Source organism: Sinocyclocheilus anshuiensis, unplaced genomic scaffold, assembly GCF_001515605.1.
Source record: "Sinocyclocheilus anshuiensis isolate Anshui unplaced genomic scaffold, SAMN03320099.WGS_v1.1 scaffold510, whole genome shotgun sequence".
In the NCBI taxonomy this organism is placed as follows: domain Eukaryota; kingdom Metazoa; phylum Chordata; class Actinopteri; order Cypriniformes; family Cyprinidae; genus Sinocyclocheilus; species Sinocyclocheilus anshuiensis.
Genome location: NW_015542360.1, coordinates 484,331 through 496,673, shown reverse-complemented (window position 1 = coordinate 496,673; position 12,343 = coordinate 484,331).

The following is a 12,343-nucleotide window of genomic DNA, read 5'->3' as shown; positions in this document are numbered from 1 at the left end:
GTGATATGTAGTGTTCTTTTTGTTTACCACTAACGCATGCTGATGACGTTTATTCTTCTATAGTAACGTGTGTCGTATCGTATGAGTCAAAAGGTGTCATCGTCGTACAGTCTACACACATGTCATAGTCAAGTTTATTAGATCCATGTCGCACAGTGTGACATGCAGTGATCTTATAGGATTGCTAAAACCGTGCAGTGTGTTTTGGGCTTTAGACTCCAGCTCTGAAATTCCAACCACCATAAGCTGCTACAAGGTGGTTTTAGGTGGCTGACCAGCTCAACTCCCAGCTGGTGGGGTTAACCTGGCTACCCTTGTAGACTATCTTGGACCAGCAACCAACCAGCTACCTTGTTCCAGTGACTAGTAAAACCAATTTAAATTGGTTTAAACTGTTTTCTCCATGTAGAGTCCTTGACTGAGATGGTAGTTCAGCAAGTCAACCAACAGAACCACATGTGTCATGGGCAACTATTCTACAGCATTTAGCATCAACCAGCTCCAAAACATCTGCCTGGAAGTTTCTAGTGATCCTGAAATCCTTGATTAGCTGGTTTAGGTGTGTTTAATTAGGGTTGGAGTTAAACTCTGCAGCACAGTGGCCCTCCAGGAACTGTTTGACACCCCTGAGTTTGACACCCCTGTTCTAAACAATGATTGTTCAGCAAATGGCCATGATGGACCAGTTAGAGACCAGAAACTATATGTGAAACCACATAGACTACCATAAAATGGTTTCTAGCATGTATTATCTGGTTTAGGTTGTTAACCAGTTCAACTACTAGCTGGTAGGGCTTAATTCGCTGATCTGGTAGACCAGCTTGACCCCCTTTTTTTGTTATGAACAGGGCCCTTGTCAGAGGTGGTAATCCAGCTGGTTGACAGCTTAAACCATCTTGCACCAGCTAATGGTGACTTACATGAAGCAGCTAGTTTCCAGTTGTCATGTTTAAACTACAGCTACCATCTTAAGATGGGTTCAAGGTGGTTATGTCAGTAGATCAGTTTGACTATGAGCTGATGAGTGTGTAACAACAACCAGCTAGCATATTCCAATCATGACCACCTCAGAGACCATATTTGACCATAGCTTTGGGCTAATCGAAATGCTGATGTACTTCTAAATGTAGACAAAATTCACTTTTAGCTGAAATATGCAAGATGGTACCCACAATGACCTAAACCAGTTAGAAAACAACAAGCATATTTCAAACCACAACTACCACCTTGAACTTGTTTTATCTGGACTCTACAGCTGGGAAATCAAACACATCAAATTGAACCCCTTAATGTGTTGCAGGAGGGAACTGAAGCAGTGCATGCTCCAGTCTCACATACATGTCTGTCATCTTTTCTCTTGCAGAAAATGTGCATTGTTTTTTTACATGCCAGAATTGATTCCCTGCTCTGACGTGAGAATCTCCACATGCTTGAGAATCACACTTTTCCAGTGTGAAGATTTCAACCCTTCAACCAACAAGCAGTTCACACTTCTCAGTTATGTATAACACTCACAATATAAATATCAATCCTCGTCAAAGCTTGGAGATACAACTCTTACCCCGTAGCTCTGGTGTCCTAATTGGCAGGGGATATTTATGATTATGCTTATGTACATGTGGCTGAGAAGATCAAAAATAGTGGCCAAAGAGACACTGTTTCACATCGGCCCATCTTCCTTCACACACCCTTTTCGCTGCAATGACTGCAGCACTCCTTTTGGATTCTGTCGGCTGGGCCCACATTGTTCTCAAGGGTTATTTTTGCGGCATGAACAGAAAACGGAGTTAAGACCACAGAGTTACAAACAGCAAAGCAGATTCAGCCCTGGATTAAATCCAGTGATGGTGTTTGGAATCTGAAGGCTTAGCCGCGCATCTGCCGCTGGTCTGACAGGTATGGGAGAGGCATTTCAAATGAGGTAATCTTGTTGCATGACTGCACTTAAGAGAGAAGGTTCAAGAAAAGTCATTCTGACAATAGATCTTCAAACTGCAGCTTGCGCTAAGGTGAATACTGATTTGTTTATGGCATGCTGGTTTTCTTTGGCAGACTTTCAGCGTGCTGATCCAAGGCCAAATCATCGGCCATGCAACAATAACAGAGTTTGGGATTCGGCCCTTGCGGTTGGGTTAAAACCACTGTTTGACCAACTCGTAGGGTAGTATAGTTCAAAACAGGAGGTAAGACACAAGAAACTGGTCTTATTAAAGGATATAGGATAAAGGATAGAGCAATTTCCCCGCCCCCCCCTGGTGTGAAACATGTCTCCTGTTGAGTGCCAGATCTCAACAATAATCTCAAACCGTGCTTAGATTTAGCAAGATAGCAAAGTCTGCAATCAACAGTCCGGAATTTCACTAAGAACATTTATGTTATACTGATAGTCTATTTTTTATTGTATCGTTGTATTATGCGTTCATATAAGATTTTGGTTACACCCTTCACCCCTAGTGTGTCCTTTCTCTTCATTTTGCACCCACTGCCAACCATCCTACATTATTACTTCACTAGTTTTCTGCAGATTCACTGTAACATCTGTGTTGGGTCTTTCTCACATTCCTAGTATTTAATGGAGCTTTGTGTAATTACTGTACTTGCTACAGAAGCGCAACTCCATTCCCTCCAAGTAGTCAGAGACAGCTGAATAAAACACAGATGGTGTGTTTTATACAACCAGGTGCTGGTACAAGGGGAAAAAAAGGTAACTCCTTCAGCCTAAGCCAGCAGAAAAATGAGAAGAGAGGGACTGAAAACTAAGGGGATGTTAAAACTCGCAGTAAAATATTACAATCTCTGAGACGTTTTAACTCAACATTCATTGTGATTGATTTTATAGAACGGTGGAAACTCGTAGTACGGTGGCATCAGTTAGCTTGCGAAGATTTTCTTGGGCGTAATGTAGCTGATTCAGGTTGTAGTTCAAAATCCATTTGCAACTTTATTGAGAGAAGACAACATCAGTCAAGGTAGACAAATTCAAATTGAAATCCAATTTTCTAAAACAAAATCCAGGCAAATGGACAAAAAAACTAGGCAGACCCAATATACTCACAAAAAGAATGGTGAGAAATGCAATTGGCAGGTGAAAGCAAGAATTCACAATGTACAAGAAACATACATAACACATAAATGTCATGGCAACAAACTCCAGTCAATCGTTATGCGGGCGTTTAAATTTGTTTGCAAGAACTAGGGCAGATGCAGAGTTTGACGCAGCTTATAAAACAGAATGTAAATCACTTTATACATACAATTTTATCTATTTTTTGGTTCGTTTCTAGATGGAAACATCTACAGATAACTTAAAAGAATGCCTATAGAGATATTTTCGGATTGGTTAACATCCTTTTCAGTGTCTGAGTGACTTTGGATGAAAAGACCATTTCAGAGGTGAAGTAAATTGCTTAAAAATTACAAACAAAAACATTTTCGTTTACATTAACCATGAGGCCTATTCTCATATACTTATGCTTGTGTTTATAAATAATTTACCGCCATCTTTAAAAAAAATCCAGTTGCCACACACCTGCCGACATCATCATGCACAGCTCATCTATAATATGGTCTCACCTGTCAGGGACCTTTGTGCCTGGAGCTCTGCTGCATCATACATTTTTTTTTTGTCACCTATACTGTCTGTCTGTCTCCACTGTGCTCACAACCTCTGCCTTCTCCCAAAGGACACCGTCTCCCTATCTTCCTCTCTCTATCTTCCTTTCTCTTCGCATACTTACTGCCACACTGTGCGGGTTTTTTGACTATCTCTGGAGAGCTCAAGATAATGCGTCAAGTCAGGTCAAGTCTTTAAAAAAATGGAATTGTAGTAAAAATAAAACGTATTTGCAATTTAAGAGGCAACTTAAATAAAAAAATGTGAAAATTCAAAGGATATTACAAAAAATCTTAATATAAGAATTATATTTAAAAAAATATATATATTTGATAATGTTCAATTAGTGTATTTCTGCAATGGTATTTGTAAATGAAAACGTTTGCCTTTGTGTGATGTTGCATCCACACCAGTAGGTGTCAGTATGGCATGTTTATCACCAATGATAAAAAAAATAATAAAACAAATCAGAAAATTACTTGTGGTTGCTGAATATATTAGTCATGGGTGACAAATATGCTTGCAAAAGAGTATTTAAAAGAGTAGGCTATTCTGGTAGCCAGAAACATTTGCGTGCAAAACACTGATTTTGCATCATGTTTCTTTCACACCTGTAGGTGTCAGTATAATATTCAAGTCCTTTGTATTTTTATCCATCAAAATATAAACCAAAAACTGTGATTAACATGTATAGGCATTTCTGCAATGGAAATGGTAACTGAAAATGTGTGATTGTACATCCACACCAGTAGATGTTAGTATGACGGTTAGGGCTACTGCTTTATCCAGCAGCAAAAGAAAATATATATTTTGGTGTAGAATTTGCTGTGTAATGTTTGACAAATACACCAGAAAATTAGTTCTTCTACAATGGCACTGGTAGTCAAAACATTGTATTTTGCATAATGCTTCTTCCACAACAATAAGTGGCAGTATGAGGTTTAAGGCCTCTGTATTTTTGTCTATCACAACATACATAAAAAATGCGGAGTACCATAAACTTTGTTGAAAAGATTTTTTCATGGACACTTACATAGAATTTTTTTGACCTTAACTAGATTGCCACAGTGAAACAGCCTGTAATTTGTTTTGACACAAGATTGGCATGCTAGATTGACAAGATTGGTTACCTGAATGTCATGAAAGAAACAAGTGGACTCATGCTGCTTTTAATTCAGAGAGATATTGTGGGATATTCTTACTTTATGATAATAATGATTTCCTCACTCATTAGCATGCAATGTGCTAATGCATTTAACTCAGAAAGTTTGCAGAAACATTTGCAGAGACAGGTGGGTATAACATGGTAAATGATTTTACCTGTTGATAATGCTAGCATAGCAGTAAACCTCTATAATTTAGTAGCTAGACGACGTCACCTTTGACAGTTGAATAACTGCGAACATAATGCAAGTGTTGTTTGGAGAAGTAAACGCTGCATGAAACGTAGTGCAAATGCTAATACTTGAAACATGATGCTAATCATTGTAAGTGTATATGAATACATATTTAATGTGTATGATAAGCCAAACCGTTTCATATTTTCACTGATAGACCAAATGTGGGCTCACATTTTTACAGATATTTTACTTACACCAGTTATTTACTGATCTAGGATGATCTAGCTGCTTTCTCTTTGTGGCAACTGGTGTTAAAGTGCCCATATTATGCCATTTTTACGGTTGTTTTGGGAGTCTCCTACAAAAGGATTACATGCATGCAAGGTCAAAAAACGCTTTCGTTTTCTCAAAATATGCATTTAATATCACCTCATTTTCCAGCGATTCTCAAACGATTCGTTCGAAGCAGTTCAAAGATTCAGTCTCTCTAAACCCCTCCTTTCCGTGAGCCAGCTCTGCTCTGATTGGTCAGATGGCCTAATTGTGATTGGTCTACGGCAGGGGTGCCCAAACTCGGTCCTGGAGGGCCGGTGTCCTGAAGAGTTTAGCTCCAACCCCAATTAAACACACCTGAACCAGCTAATCAAGCTCTTACTAGGCATACTAGAAACTTGAAGGCAGGTGTGTTGAGGCAAGTTGGAGCTAAACTCTGCGGGACACCGGCCCTCCAGGACCGAGTTTGGGCACCCCTGGTCTACGGTGTACAGCGCGTGTCGGAAACGATACGCCTATTTCAATAGTTCTGTATTTTGAACGCTCTATAGAAAATATAAACATCTATTATTTATCAAACTTACAAGGTTGTGATTCAGTGGATCAGCTGGTCCAAATAAACAGGATACTGATCCATCTTTCAACAGCAAGCGTTTTGTGAATCCCGCGTTGAACTCCCCGAGATTAGAGAAGCAGTCGTCAGTAGAATGACGTGTTTGTGGGTGGGGTCAAATTGTTCGCAGCCGGCCAACTTAGAACATAGGCGGGAATTATGCAAATGTGCTACCCTGTGACGTGTAGCCATCACGGAAGTGGGATTCAAAATAGCGACTCGTTTCAGCTGTTCAGAGTCGATTCTTTATTTTGGGAGACAATAACTTTATTTATTTATTTTCAGCTTTACAACTTTGCAGATCGTTTACATTCACATACAGCTACATTACACACTGCATGAAAGGCAATATTGGAAATGGAATAATAGGGGCACTTTAAGCTCTCTGCCTTAAACTCGTCCAAAACCATTCTAAAACCTTCAAAGAGACCAATTTAACCAGCTTGTTCATTTTAAGCTACTTTTTAGCAGGGTTTATTTTATTACCTAAGCCCATGTTCTCATAGACAGTAACAAAACATCTGAAGAAAAGCACTTTGTGTATCTGTTTCCAAATACATTCATCAGAAAAAGCTATGCTATATTTGGAAACCAACCCTAATTCAGCACAGTAACCCAAAATGTGTAAAGAATCTGTTTGCTTGCACCACAAATGCACTGACACAAATATTACGCAACAACGCCTGCATTAAACACACCAGAATACACACGTCCAGTGTAGAGCATTGTTTGCAGTTACGATAGAGGGGTCCGTCTGTGATTGATTTCACCGTGGCTAGAGATTTCTCCAGTCTAACCAGTACGTAATCATCCTTGTAAAATGTTTATGAGAGCCACCGCTGTTTCCCATGATTCCATTCTTCACCCACTCGCCGGCGCGCTTGCTGAAAATGAGAGTTATAGCCGAGCGCGCACCTGCGGTCCGCTGGGCTGGCTGTGGCCACTGATTTTCTTTTGGGTGGAGGGGGTCGGGGATTGGTAGGTGGGTGCGGGCGGTCCTGAGATGGGGCTGTTACATTAGCTGGGTTTGATTGGGAAGCTGAAATTGGAACATATTCCAAGGCCTCTTACACAAACCCTGACAACTATAAATCTCCCAGCCAGCCTTGCACTTGGTGCAGGAGGCAAAAGACAGCCGCTGTTTACTCAGATTTCCAGCATGCCCCTCAAGCCCACCCGCTCCCACAGGAGATGGACCATCCTTTTTTTTCTGAACGCCCATCACTGCACCAAATTGCTTGGGTGGGCGAAGCGCCGGCCTGCTCAAATTCCTGCCCTCTTTCAGTCTGTCTTCATGGCAGATGTCTGCACATACCATACATCTGAGCAATAGCTGTCTCTCTGCTACATTCCAAGAAATGTTACATTCCCCATATATGACATATTGGCGCCAAATGTATTAGGACACTTGAAAATGTTTAAATGTCAATGAGTGATGAAATGTAATTTTTGAAATGTCAGTTATGGAAGTTAAAGTATGTTTTCATAGTGTGATTGAAGTTTAATTCCTCATGATATGTCCCTCTTAAGTTTGGCTTAAGTGTCCAGATACATTTTGGGACCACTGTGTAAATGTTAAAAAACTTTGGACTTACGAATTGTGCCAGAAAATGTCACCATCCACAATGACCTCTGCATTCTTGCCAGTGGTTTATCTTAAAAAATACAAAAAATCCTTGTCCAGGTCTATGCTGTTTTCATCTGATGAGCGAATACAACTTATTTGCAGCCCACCACACATCCAATATTGGCTATAGGCTTACTGCTTTTTAACTTTTTTTTTTTTATAACAAATACAATCTTCACTTTCAAAATATGTCGTTTCATCGTGAAATTCGATCAATAATTGCGTTTTGGCGCTCTTTAATGTTACGTGACAGATTACCTAATTTCAAAAGGCAGCACGTAGCGCACGTGAAACTGTCATCACTTCCACGTTAGTACTACTCATTAAGATAAACACTTAAATGAACTTCTTAAGGTATGTTGAAAGATACAGTACAACTTAATGTAATGTTTCATCTCTCGTGTAATCATGTTTCAACCACAAAAAAGACGTCAAGAAATGCTGAGCAATATGTCACGTACATTTACTTCAGGAAAGCCATTCAACTCGTTTGAACCTATACAAAAAGCGAACTCTAGAGAGGAGTGTTTTTTAAAATATAGCCTATGTGCTCCATTATATATATATATATATATATATATATATATGGTTATTATTTAATGCATGTTAAAGTAAATGTGTTAAAAAGTTATGACAATGTAATGTGGTGTTTTGGGGGTTGTTTCATGTTCATGTTTTCCATGTCTTTTATTTTGTAATTGTTTCATGGTCCCTGTTTGTGTCATGCTTCCCTTGCCCTCATGTATTCATGCCATTGGTTCCCCTGTTCATTGTGTCATGTTCTGATTGGTTGTCTTAGTCATGTGTCTTGTTTCCCATTGGTTTGTTCTTGTCATGTGACCCTCTTGTTTCCTATAAGTAGCTTCATGTTCCCATTGTGCCCTGTTTGTGTATTGAAGTTGTAACTCTGCTGTTGGTGAGTCTAGTCTGTTCATGGCAAGTCAAGTCTGTTCATACCTCGTCAAGTCTGTTCATGCCTAGTCAAGTCAAGTCTGTTCATGTCAAGTCAAGTCTGTTCATGTCAAGTCTCGGATTATGTTTGGATGTTTGGATCACTGTAAATAAAGCTGCACTTGGGTTCTCACTATTCTCACCTTCAGTGGACTGATTCGTTACAGACAACCACGTTTCAACAGCGAATTTTAATAAAAAAACTAATTATAGCTATATTAGAAAGTTGACATGAAAACTTTTTGATTGATGTTTATTGTAGCAAATATGCTACTCATCACACAGTATACATATTCATTTTTTTCACTATAGTAGTATTATTCACAATCCAACAACTCATTCAACATGACCAGAAACATTAATGCACCAGTTTATTGCTGTACCAGGCATATGTCAATTATTTCATCATCATTGTTGTCCTTTATATGCAAATGAGGCTTATTATAGAATGCACCGAATTCAAATAAGTCAGTGTTGTTTGATTGGCGCAATTAGCATTTCGGTATTACCACCCGCGAAAAGCTGGCGGTAATTTAGAAGGCAATTATAAGCAGACTTTTAATAAAATGAGATGTTTGTGTTTATGTTCTAATGATCATAGCAGCGGTAATTCATCAAATGATGAAGGCATGTATCTAGACAATTATGTCATTTTAAAGAGGCAGTTCTGGTGTTTGGATCGCAATGGTGGAGTGACATTGTACAGTCGTGTAAAGTACACCAAATTGCTGTAATCTGCCGGATTTGTCAAAACCGAGCACTTAGAACTAGCCTAAAGGGAAAAAAAATGTTACGTGTAAATTGTATTTAGCACTGTTTTTGTCTGTTACCTTTATGCACAATACTTTAGTGATTTGGGTGGTAAAACAAAGCAGTAAACACATACAAATGCGTGGCTTGTTGCCACATCTAAAAACGAGCCAGTCATCATATCTCATGTCCGTGTATGTCCTTGTTTTCTTAATTCACTGAGACCAATGCAGATCAACTCCTTCCTGTAGACCTGTTCTCACACATTCCTTCAGAGTCTGCCAGCTTCCTCTTGGCTCTGAAGGAGCACAACTGCATTAAGACCCGCTGTCTGATTCAGTTCCTAGACAAATGGAATTTGAAGCTCCACTTGTGCTAAGCCGTATCCTCCGTCAAAACCAGGAAAACAATAGGCTCGCAGCCATGTCCCCCTCTGCCACCATGTCAAATTTTAGACAAAGACTGTCGAAGAGCTTTAATTGCACTTAGTCTGTGTTGTTGTGAGAAGGTCTCCGCGGTCAGTCCACCGTGGAGTTTTTAATGGATGTTAATCTCTTTTAGAATCCACAGTGGGATGTAGTCAAAGCAGTGTAATGAGGAAAAATGTCATGACTTTCCTAGCCCAAAAACAAAGGTGTTAGTCAGTGGAGGGAATCTGGATCATTGCGTTTGTCCGTGTATAGGTGTAGCAGAGTATCTACAGGTGTAGTTTATCACATTAAGTATGAACATGTTCCACTAACCGTTGTCTTCCCTTTGAGGAGTATATCAAACTGAAGCATTTCAAATCTTTGTTTTTGTGACATGTTTTGTTTGAGAAGTGTGCTAATGTTATCTTAGTTTAATATTTTAATGGCACTGAGAATAACTTGTGTTAAAAACTGTTTGGAGCCACTGTAAAATTATGTACACTATGGAAAAAATCCATACAATACAATTAATATAAAATATCTATCTATCTATCTATCTATCTATCTATCTATCTATTCAGTTGTGTATGTAAATGCATTAAACATTTGCACTGTTGCATGTTGGACAGTATAACTGTAATTTTAATTAATTAAAACAAATAATTTTAAAATGGCAGAAACAATATGCAATAGTTAAAATGCATTCAGTCCCGAATGCAATCGCTAGTAATACTGTTAGATGTTGTGGATATATTAGTGATCTATTGATTAGTTCTAATCATGTTAACGTTACTGTACATTATTTTGCTGTTTTAGAAATTAGAGCATAGAATGTTAATTATTAATTTGCATAGTTACAAGACATGCCATGCTCAAAAATGTGCATCATCTTGAGGAAACAAAAAAAAACAACAACAACAAAGCAAACAACAAAAAATGAAATAAAAATATAAAAAAAATGAAATAAAATGCAGTAAAACAAACCAAACAAAACTAAATAAACACACAAAAGATAAAACAAAAAAGTGAAATAAACAACCAAACACAAAAAATAAGAAATAACTAAGAAAAATTAAAATGCAATACAACAAAATAAAACAAAACAAGCAAGCAAACAAAACAAAAAATAAATAAATAAAACAAAACACAATACAACAAAATAAACAACAAAATAAAAATGAAATAAAATAACTAAATAAATAAAACAAACAACAAAGAAAAAAGTTAAATAAAATTATAAAACAAAATGCAATACAACAAAACAAAACCAAAAATTAAATAAAACAAAATTAAATAAAAAAGAAGCAAAACAAAACAAGAAACACACATAAAATAACTTGTTATTTTAAGCTGCTTAAAGTATACTTTATGTTCCTGTAGCCTCTTGGATATGTTGTATAGCAAAAGAACTGCCACTGGCAGCAAAACATCAGATCAGCGTGGATGCTGCACCGTCCCTTCAGCGGGAGGAAAGCGTGGCCCATGCTAGAGATGAAACCGCATGATTGTGGTTCTGGCAGGAGGATTAGCGGTTATTGGCAGAAATGGAATTGAGTGTATCAGAGCCAGAGAACGAGAGAGATGAGGAACAAAAAAGAACAAAAACAGTGCCATTTTGACAGAGGCAAAGCAATTAAATGTTGCCAAGGTAACCGTGATGGCTGTGCCCTCATCAGGCCACGGTTTGGCCCCTCTCTCACAGATGGAGAAAGGGGAAGGCAGGACCTGTGAAATTAAATGTGGCCTTCCTAGCGCAGTCACATATTAATTTTGTCTGTCCTTAACCCAAACATCGTGACCTTGTTAGATGAGCCGCCACAAATACGGCCCTCCTACGTCCTCAACTCTCGGCTCAACGCTAGATGATGCAGTTAAATTACCATCCGCTTTGCCCAGCTTGACTTACAGTGGGACTGGAGAGCAGTTCTTTGTTCCTGTAGGATAGAAAAATAAAAAATGAGATGTAGTTAATATCTCGATTATTTTCCAAGACAGCAGTGAGATTAAATATAAATCAAAAAACCTTAATAATTGGACATGTCTCTTTTAGAGTTTCAGAAAATACTTTGTCTTCTAAAACATGTATTTCAAACTTTTTGATGTCAGGATCCGTCCATCCATCCATCATGTCTGTCTGCCATTCTTTGTTCTGTCTATTTAGAATTAGACTTCCAGATCACGAGGCAGAAGCGCGCAATCTTTTACGCGAACATTCGGCGCTATCATACGTGAAGACGAGGAGTGCCGACGGTGTGCATTATACTGCGTGATGACTCTCCGGCTCCAGCTTGTTTGAGGTCATTTGGCACTCGCTTTAGTCCATTTTAGCAAGAACACTTCAAACTGATTGTTTTCAGAGAACCGGCTGCACATTTAACCTTCTCAAAGCAGCAGCTTGTTAGCCACCATTAGGGATACGAATTTGCCCGATGAATTGAAAGAATCGCAATTATTGGTCATCCAATCTTTTACATTTTTAACACACTCTGTTAGCTTAGATAATTTAGAAGTTTCATCTGGTCTTGTTGAGATATATAGTTGAGTATCATCAGCATAATAGTGGAAACTAATCCCGTTTTAATTTAAGGTATAGTTCATCCAAAAATGAAAATGAGCTCAAATTTTACTCATCCTCAGGCCATCCAAGATGTAGATGAGTTTGTTTCTTCATCAGATTTGGAGAAATGTAGATTATTGTGATGTTCCCATTCACTCTGCAGTCCAAACAGCTGATAAAAACATCACAATCCACATCACTCCAGTCCA